Genomic DNA, 9,440 nt, shown 5'->3' on the forward strand with positions numbered 1-9,440 from the left:
ATGTTGTTGGTTATTTATTTAAATAACCAAATATATTTAAGAGACCACACATCTTTTATGACTAGTTCTGAACAGTACACAAGCAAATTATATTTTATTGATTGTGCAGAGCATCAAGATAATACCTTTGAAACATGTATTAATGTGAGCCTGTTTTTTTAACTAATATATAAGTAAAAATATACTTATATTTAATTTAGAGCAAAAGCACAATGTAGACAAAATTATTTGATGTTTTTAACCTTATATGGTGCACTTTAACTTGGCCTAAGTTCAATTTAAATTTCTAGTCTTTGAGCTGTTAATTTAAGTTATTTTTTTTTCTAATCATGCATTCTCATAAAAAAGTAAATTTCTCTGTTACTACGTTACATTAAGTGTACATATTAGTACCTTTTAGCTTTTGTACCTACACAGGAAAAATGAGAGAGTACTTTTTTCGGAGTTACCATCAGTAATTTTTGTTTAAGTAGGTGTAAAAACGTAGAGGAAATATGTTGGAGTAAACCAGCGAGACCACGCCCACTCTACTTTCTTAAGTTTCGTTTCTTCCGCCATTTTGTCATCCCGCAGCGGCCGGAGGAAGATAGAGGCTGTGACTGAGGTAAGTCTGCTAATTGCTCAAAAATAAGTTGGAAACTTGTTTTAAGCGGGTTCGGTTATTTTATCTGTAAGGACTAACTTTTTTGTAGAGGAATGCTGCTGTTCCGCCGTGTATGTGCCTGTGAGGAGATTGAAAACTACGAGCAGGAGTTTGCTAACGGTTAGCCTCAGCCGTTTGAAGTTCAGCTAAATGCAGCCATTAAATAAATTAAGCTGTTGTTTTTATTGGTGTTGTGCCGCGTTCCGTTAAATACATTGAAATATATACATTTTTTCACTAGATAATTCTGTCGCCGTTTTACCGATGTACGCTGGCGTTGATGCACCGTTGTTGTTGCCGCCTACCCCCCTCCCCTTTTTTTTCTTTCTGTCTTTCTTAGTAAGGAAGCCAGCTACTTTTGAAACGACCAGCTCCATAATTCCTTCTGATATTTATCAGGTCCGTCGAATTCAATGCGTTAATCATTTTCATCTGTAATTTGTAGGAGTCCAATAGCGTTTTATTTTTTTACACCCCAGTATGGCGGTCCTTCCCATTTATACGTCAGCCTGCCTTAGCTGCTGTGCGCGCGCAGCCACCATTTCTCGAATGCAAGACAGTGACAGACTGTTTAGGTTGTCATGATCGCTCATTGTTGGTCAAGCAAAGTTTACACTGTGTTGTTGATTTTGAACATTCTCCTGCAGAGATTATTCTTTTTAAATGGAGGTCCGTGATTCCAGATACTCGTCACGATTTCCCATACCAAAAACTCATCTATAAACCAGGAAAAAATAAAAAAATTTAAATGAACTTCCAAGAAATAAATCTGTAGGCCCTTAGAAGCCAGTGCATTGTCGCCAGTGTTTTTTTTTTTTTAGCAGTTCTGCAAATTCTGCAACATTGCTGTGGCAGCTAGTGTGAACTGTATATTTGCCATTACTATTTTAAAATGTATTAATTCATTTGGAACAGGGCTTAGATCTGAATAAATGCTGTGTTGGTACCTTTTGGTGTTGTAATGTTTTTTCTTTTTTGTAATATATTATTTTTTTTTCCCACCAGGAAAAATGCAAGCTGTGCGTGAACATGTCGAACGCCAAAAAAAAAAATGTTTTGAAGTTCAGCTGACCTTCAAATCCTTTTGGGAATGCGGTGAGTGGAAACATCACAATTTCCAGCATTTTTCTTTACAGGAATCAGTCAACTTTGTGGATAAACTGTCAGCTGTGATGCAAACAGATTTTTTTTAATTGCTTTTTAATTTAAAGATAATTTCTGTGCTGTATTCTAAACATAATTTTGCTGTGTTCACAGCTGTCCAAAAGTTTAACATCCCAACCTTGGACTTGAAAGTGTTTTATGACTCAAAGACAGAAGTTGATGAGCAGGTTTTTGATCTCCTGTTGAAAAACCCCAACCTTGGTGTGTTGGAAATTTGTCTGGCCGAAGATACAAATCCAGAAGGTGAAGTTCTTCTTTTAAATTGTAATTTATCTATTTTGTTTTGAATGGTTTTGGGTAAATTCCCCTTTGATGCCTGAATTTATTTCCAAGGGAAATAATCTGAGTTTTTCCTTTTAAAGTACATGCTAAATTAAGAAAATTTTTGAGTTGAAGAGTTTTGATTGTATATTTGCATCAATAGGAGTCTGAGGGTTAATGATTTATTTGACAGGATAGTGTGGGGAACAAAACACGGGCAAATAAGTGAGTTTTTTCTCCTATTGCTGTCTTAGACAAGATAATAAATCTGCTAAACTGTTAAGTCGGTCAGTATTTAAAAATCTTTGTTTTTACTTTTTTTGTTTTTGCTATCATACTAATTTAAATATTACAGTAACTGAAAGCTTTAATACTTTGACAGATCAGCCGAGTTGTCCTGCAAAGAGCTGCAATACCAGTTGAAGTGGAGATACTGAAGTGGACTCAGATGACACAATAATATTACAACACAGTCCTACAACAAGACAAAGAGTTGAAGACACCTCTCTGGCCAAAGTAAGTAAATAATCTATTCACAAAGTCATTTCAAGCATTCAAAGTCAGGCTGTCTTTCCAATTCAGTTTAGTTGTCAAACAGTGCAGTAAGGCAGATCATCCAAACTAGTTTAAAGTTTTCTAGGGAAACAGCAGATTGCACCGAGTAAGTCACAACACATTGAATACATTCTGGAATACTGTCCTCATCATACAAACATATAATTCTTCTGTATTTCCTTCAACAAAGCTCTGCATAATTAACAAGATATTGACTATACGGGCGATAGTGGCTCAAGTGGTTGAGCGGGTCGTCCAATGACCGAAGGGTTGGCGGTTCGATCCCCGCTCCCACCAGCCAAAAAATGTCGTTGTGTCCTTGGGCAAGACATTTCACCCTCCTTGCCTCCAGTGTGGCTCCACTGGTGTGTGAATGTGTATGAATGATCCTGGTGATGGTCAGAGGGGCTGTAGGCCCGAACTGGCAGCCACGCCTCTGTCAGTCTGCCCCAGGGCAGCTGAGGTACATCAGTAGTTACCATCACCAAGTATGAATGAGGAGTGAATGAATAATGGACACAATGTAAGAACTTTGAGTGACTTGAAAAGCGCAGATAAATCCAATCCATTATTATTATTATTATTATTATTATTATTATACAAAGACAGGCATTGATTATGCAGTTTTTGAGGGGGAAAAATGTTTACTGGGACATGGTTTCTGCAGTTCAATTGGAATACACCTTCAAGTTCTTGACAGGACTGTTTTGCAGAGTTAACCGGCCTTAATTTCCCATCATGCCATTGTTTACGCTCCCGTTACCTTACAGTTCCTCACAACCCCCAAGCAACAGAATTGGCGTGCAATATTGGAGCTATCCAGCCTTATAGATGTGAGCCAGATGCCAATTCAGACGACAAGAATGAAGACAAGCGGAACAGGGAGCTTGTGGCCTGCCAAATGTAGCTTGTACGTAACAACTAAAAGCTTTCTCAAATTACCGTAAATTCCGGACTACAAAGCGCACCCGATTACAAGCCGCACCCACCCATATTCACGTGTTTGACTGCTTTTATACATACACAAGCCGCGTCAGAGTACAAGCCGCGCATGTGATAGCCGATATTGTCATCCTGACAGATCACGCCCAGCATCCCAGAGTGAGTGCAATTCATTAGCACATTGTGGGTGGTGCCAATTTTGCCTCTGGGTCACGTATTTAAGTGTATCGACATCTGACAAACAGCATGGAGCTGTATTCTGTTCACAAGTCCCTCAGTTATGGTGTTTTTATTTCATTTTTTTTTTTTACTTATTGACAATCTAGGTATCTAACATAAAATTACAAACAGTAACCATATAATCAACATTACATCCCTCAGTTATAATGAGGAAATTTACATCCGCGATTCCACATTTCCCATGAGTCTTAGGGGCTAAAGGCGGGGCCAACGCCCGGCTCGCCATTCTGTTGTACGTGTTTAAGAATTAGCAGCAGTGCATGGAGGGGTGAACGGGAAAAGCTCTCCTTCCGCTTGTGTCGCAGCAGCGTTATGGGAGTAACAGGACTGGTTAGAAAACACAACGGTAAAATAAAGCAGCGGCGACTGAAAAGCGCGCGCCTCAGCGCGATACGCGCGCCTCAGTGCGGGGCGTGCGTCAGAATTCAGAAGCGTCTGCACTCCGGACGCCTCTGCGCTCCGCTCCCGCCCCGCGCGCTCCTTGTCTCCCCTTCCTATCTACTCCGACACCTCTGGCCAGGGCAGCTTCAAGGAGGAGCACTTCGTCCCCGTTGCGCCGGTGGATGGAGCAAATCGTTTCTGTGCAAAGCAATCGGACTTAATACTGTACGTTTTGTGTATGAGGGGCGGGTGCGTTGTTACGTGTGGGAGCCATCAGACTGCCATCGGCCCCGCAGCTCAATCAGCAGGAGAAGATGTCTCCAGCTCACACGGAGGCTGAGTTTTTCAAAGCAAAATTCCGCTTTTACGGTTTCCTTAGAAACCGTAAATGGAGTGTAAATTCACTCCATGCGCTGTTCTCTCCGTCACGCAGCAAACCAGCTTTTCCAAACCCGTTGGTGACGGTGGACTTTTTTACGCTGCTTTTAACGATTGCTTTTAACTTGAAAGCTTCATCATAATGTAGCGGCGATCACGTGCACGTTGGGTCTAATGGCCCCAAAGGATTCTGGGATGCGGCCGGGCATGCGTGTTTCGTTTTGTTGAACCATGACTGAAGTGTCTAAGACCTGAAGTCAACTCCATGCTGTTTGTGTTGAATAAAAATGCCTCGTGCTTGGTGTTAGATAGAGAATTCAAACTATTCACTGATTTCGAAAATACGTACATGGCGGCCGCCAATTAAATCCATAAATTAGCCGCGTCACTGAAAAAGCCGCAGGGCTGTAAGCGCAGGAAAAAAGTAGCGGCTTGTAGTCCGGAAATTACGGTACATCTTTTCATCTGCTCCGGATTCATCCCAATTTGAGAAAATAAATATTCAGAAACACAATGCTACATTTTAAAAAATAACTTTCATTGGAGTGGGTCCCCCATTTTTAACATGTCGCAGTATAAGTTTAAAAGAACACGTTTAAAACTGCACATCTTGAGTATTCACTCAAATTGGGATGAATCAGGAACAGACAAAATAAATGCAGTTTGAGGAAGGTCTCTATTGTGACGCACCACATGAAATGAGGTGGGTCAGAGTCCCTCTGCTCTGCTCTATTCTGATGCGTCCACTTGCAGACAAACAGATCCATTAACATCTTCATCATACTTGTCTGAGCTTGATCTAAACTATGGCCAGAAAGCTTCAATATTGCTCACCATTTTGGTTTCACCACTGTTAGTTTTAGGTTGGAAGGACTGTAAGCTAGAGGGAGAGGGCGTGAACAAAGGGATGATCGGACATCAGCAGAGGGTTACTACTGTGTCAATAGCCCCGCCTACAACTCGGAAGTTAATTTCTGATCAACTCCAAACCACTCTGCACAAACTGTCTTTAAACATCATCTCAAAGTGCTTTAACCCCAGTATCAGTGCTTGCAGTTGTATTTTTTATTATTAAAATGGACTTTTAAATTTGATCTAATAGGTGGTTGCTGTCATTGGTGAGGATGCATCATCCGTTGACGGTCATGTGAATGTCCTGCATATCCAGTACAGCAAGGTGCGAGAGGATATACTAAAGAAGTACCCTTTCTTGAAGACAACCTCAGGGGTCAGTGACATTTTAAATCAGTTCTCAGCTTAAAATACATTTTGAATGTTAATATAAGCTGAGACATCTGCTAAAATGACCATTAACAGCTTTAACTCTATTGTAAAAACATTGTAATTTTCTAAACCCATATATAAATATATAGTCATTCAAGCTAAGTAATATTTATACAATGAGATCACTAAAGGGAAATGGCAATGAAAGAGGCAACAAAGAATATTAGAATGTTTTATGTCTTTTGTTTGTTTTAGTTAAAGTGAATGATTAATTTTCTAATTTTTTTTCAATTTTCAGTTGTTTGATGAAGTTGACCGAATGCATCCATCACCTGTCAGTTTAAGCCAGCGCTTCAAGGACGGCGTTTACCAGTATTGTGCCAAAGGTGCTTGAGCTTGTTCAAAGAAAAGCTCCATTAGCCAAAGTCTCCAAAGAAGCAAGAGAAGAGATGCTTGCAGAGGATCTACTAGGTATTGACATAAACGTAATCCTTGGTAATCTTTAGTGTGTTTTATAGTTCTTCTTTTTAGAATTCGTATCAATATTATCTTATCACATTTATGCATTTTATTTAAATTATTCATTTAAACTTGGTTATAAGTTTACTTTTTTATTATCTATTTTTAGAAAATGTAGAATGCAGTAGAAAGATGTACTTAAAATGAGGTCTAGTGCTTCTTTTGTTAATGTCACAAGTTTTATTTCATGGTTTAAAAATGGTAACTGAAGTGCTATGTGCTGTTTACAATTGATCAAATGTTAAGGTTATAGTTGCAATGAATGCAATGTGAACTGAAGGAAAAATATAGATTTTTCATTATTGTAAAATTGCTAATAATTGTAAATATATGCATCCTGTTGTGATACTGTACATACTGTGAAAAGTTGTATTGTCAGCATTGTAATTGTTTTGAATGTTTAATAAATGTGATAAACAGTATACTGGTCTTTTAATGTGCTGTATCTGGTACAAATTTGCCATCAAAGGGTACAAAAGGCTTGTCACTGGGGCAGTACCCTTAAAAGAACAAATTTGTACCTTTTTTAAAGGTACATTATGGTACCATAGCACTATAAGGTACAATTTAGTCCACAGAGGTACATATTTGCCTTTGAAAGGTACATACTGAAAGGGTACAGATATGCACCTATATGAAAGGGTACAACATTTGTACCCTTGAGGGTACTGCCCCAGTGACAAGCCATTGTACCTCTAAAGGTACAAATTTTGCACATTTTTTCTGACAGTGTATACCCGCTGGCTCCAAAAATCCAAAATTCCATAAACCTAGAAATTAATCAGCTATTCCCAGTCACTAAACTTGTCAGAATAACCAATCACTGCTCACTGACGATTTTTGTTTCCAACACGGTGATGGCTGTATCACGAAAAAAAATGCGACTTCATTTCGCTGGAACTGGAAGTAAGTCATTTCTAGGAGCGACGTCAAACTCACTCTGTCCAGTTCCATTATACAGTCAATGCTGACACAGTTATAAGGATAGGATAGGATAGACAACTTTGTTTATCCCTTTGGGAGGTTCCCGCATGGAAATTGACATCTCCATCGCATACAGCCCTATTAGACATACATGTAGGAAAAAGCAGTACAGTAATCAGAAAAGTAAAAACAGTTTACAGTTCTGCAAAAACAGCATGTAAAAAAAAAGTCATTCAGGTCCTTTCCCTTCTGTCCTCTTCCCCCCTCCTAAGTTGTGGTTAAAGAGTTTGATGGCACGGGGGACAAAGGAGTTCCTCAGTCTATTAGTCCTGCACCTTGGGAGGAGCAGCCTCTTGCTGAAGGTGCTTCTCTGGCTACCGATGGTCTTGTGCAGAGTTGCAGGCTCAGGTTGAAGATGCGTTGTAGCGGCTCCCCGAGTTCAGCAGCGCAGGTCTTCAGAAGCCGTGGACACACCATATCGGGTCCTGCTGCCTTCCTGGGCCGGAGCTTCCTCAGCTCCCCCCTCACTTGGTCGGCCGTGAAACAGGGGAAGGGCTGTAAGGAGGGTAGGTGGATTGAGGGGCTGTTCAGCTCCCATGGAGGAGAAGGTGAAGGTTGGGGGGTGTAGTGCAAGAGAGGTGAGAGTGAGAGGGTGTGGAGAAGTGGTGGCTGCGGCAGCTGGGGGGGAGAAGAGGATTGTGGGCTGCTGGTGACTGTGGGTGAAGATACGTCAGGGGGAGGGCAGGCTACAGTGACGGTGGGGAAAGTGTTCTCACTGAACCTATTGAAAAACATGTTCAGGTCTTTGGCTCTCTCTACACTTCCCCCCTCTGTGCTGGTCCTTGCTTTGTGTCCAGTGATGGTCCTGACTCCTTCCCAGACGTCCCTCATGTTATTCTCCCTCAGCTTCTGCTCCATCTTCTTCCTGTAGCAGTCCTTCGCTTCCCTCAGGCAGCGTTTCACCTCCCTCTGTCTCATCTCCTCCTTGTCCTTAGTCCTGAAGGCCTTCTTCTTCTGGTTGAGGACAACCTTGACTCCCTGTGTTACCCATGGTTTGTTATTTGGGTAACACCGAACAGTCTTGGTGGGGGCGACCACATCTGCATAGAAGTTAAGATAGTCTGTGATGCAGTGCGTCATCCCCTCGATGTCCTCGTCATGTTAACCCAGCAGTACATCCCAGTCCGTAGTGTTGTAGCAGTCTCTCAGTGCCTCCTCTGCTTCAGGAGTCCACCTCCTGATGGAACGAGTGGAGACAGCCTGCCTTTGGACCAGGGGTGTGTATTGGGGCTGTATGTACACCAAGTTGTGGTCTGACTTGCCCAGTGGGGGCAGGGCGGTGACTCTGTATGCCTCCTTCACGTTGGTATACAGCAGTGCTTCTCAAATAGTGGGGCGCGCCCCCAGGGGGGGGCACGAAGCGATGCCAGGGGGGGCGCGCGGTGGTGGCGGTTTTAGGCACAGGTTTGTCCGGTGCGCAAATTTAACGTGGGGGCAGCGGTGACAGCGGCTCAGTGCTTGGAAAATAATCTGGTCCACTATTCGGTTCCTATTGTCTGTTCTGTCTGTCCGCGGCTGCGCGAGTGAGAACGAAAGGGGAGGGGTGGTGTGGGCCCTGTCTGCCAGGGGAATCGGGGCACGCGGACCACTGCTACCGCTGCCTGTTGCCCAAGATCACCGCTGCCCTTAGATTCCTAAGCTCATGCTAACAATGTCATTCTTTATGAACTATTGTAGACATTTTGATGACGTGTCTTTATTTTCCATCCATGTTTTCTTTGTCTGCCTGTGGTTTAGTTAGTGTCAGACAGACATAAAGACAGCAGGTAATGCAGGAAAACAGCTGCACTTTTATGAGATCAGAAATAAACAATCCGTCATTTAGAAAAAAAAAATCAGCACGTTTTTACCTATTTCTTCAGACTAAAAACGTTAAATATATTGGTGCTGCTGTGTTAATGTTTCAGATCAATTTAGATTTAATATTATTTATTGATTGAATTATTTTTTTCAGCATCAAATGGTTCAGTTGGTCAAAATGTTTCTAGTTTAAATAAGGAATGACAGATTTTTTTTATTTCAGGTACTTTCAGCTTCTTTTCTGTTTTAGACTAGAACAGGGTTTCTGTGGCTAAATAAAGTTAATATTTGTTGAAAGTGGATTTATTTTGCTTTTTTCTTTTGTTAGTGTTAAAAGATACAATTTTAG

The 9,440-nt window shown here is 41.3% G+C and overlaps 1 long non-coding RNA gene across 4 annotated transcripts; it reads left to right on the forward strand.

Moving 5' to 3' along the window:
- Positions 1-356: 356 nt before the first annotated feature.
- LOC111947987 (uncharacterized) lies at positions 357-7,026 on the forward strand. 4 transcript variants are annotated; one of them, XR_013654488.1, is made up of 6 exons: positions 357-604; positions 1,649-1,738; positions 1,901-2,050; positions 2,262-2,584; positions 5,667-5,792; positions 6,087-7,026. It is a non-coding gene; the product is annotated as an uncharacterized LOC111947987 (long non-coding RNA). The 4 variants fall into 4 exon arrangements; XR_013654489.1 differs by having other exon boundaries at positions 361-763; positions 2,451-2,584; positions 6,087-7,023; XR_002873987.2 differs by having other exon boundaries at positions 362-604; positions 2,451-2,584; positions 6,087-7,022.
- Positions 7,027-9,440: the final 2,414 nt, after the last annotated feature.

Source organism: Oryzias latipes, chromosome 1, assembly GCF_053564925.1.
Source record: "Oryzias latipes strain Hd-rR chromosome 1, Olatipes_Hd-rR_3.1".
Taxonomy (NCBI): Eukaryota; Metazoa; Chordata; class Actinopteri; order Beloniformes; family Adrianichthyidae; genus Oryzias; species Oryzias latipes.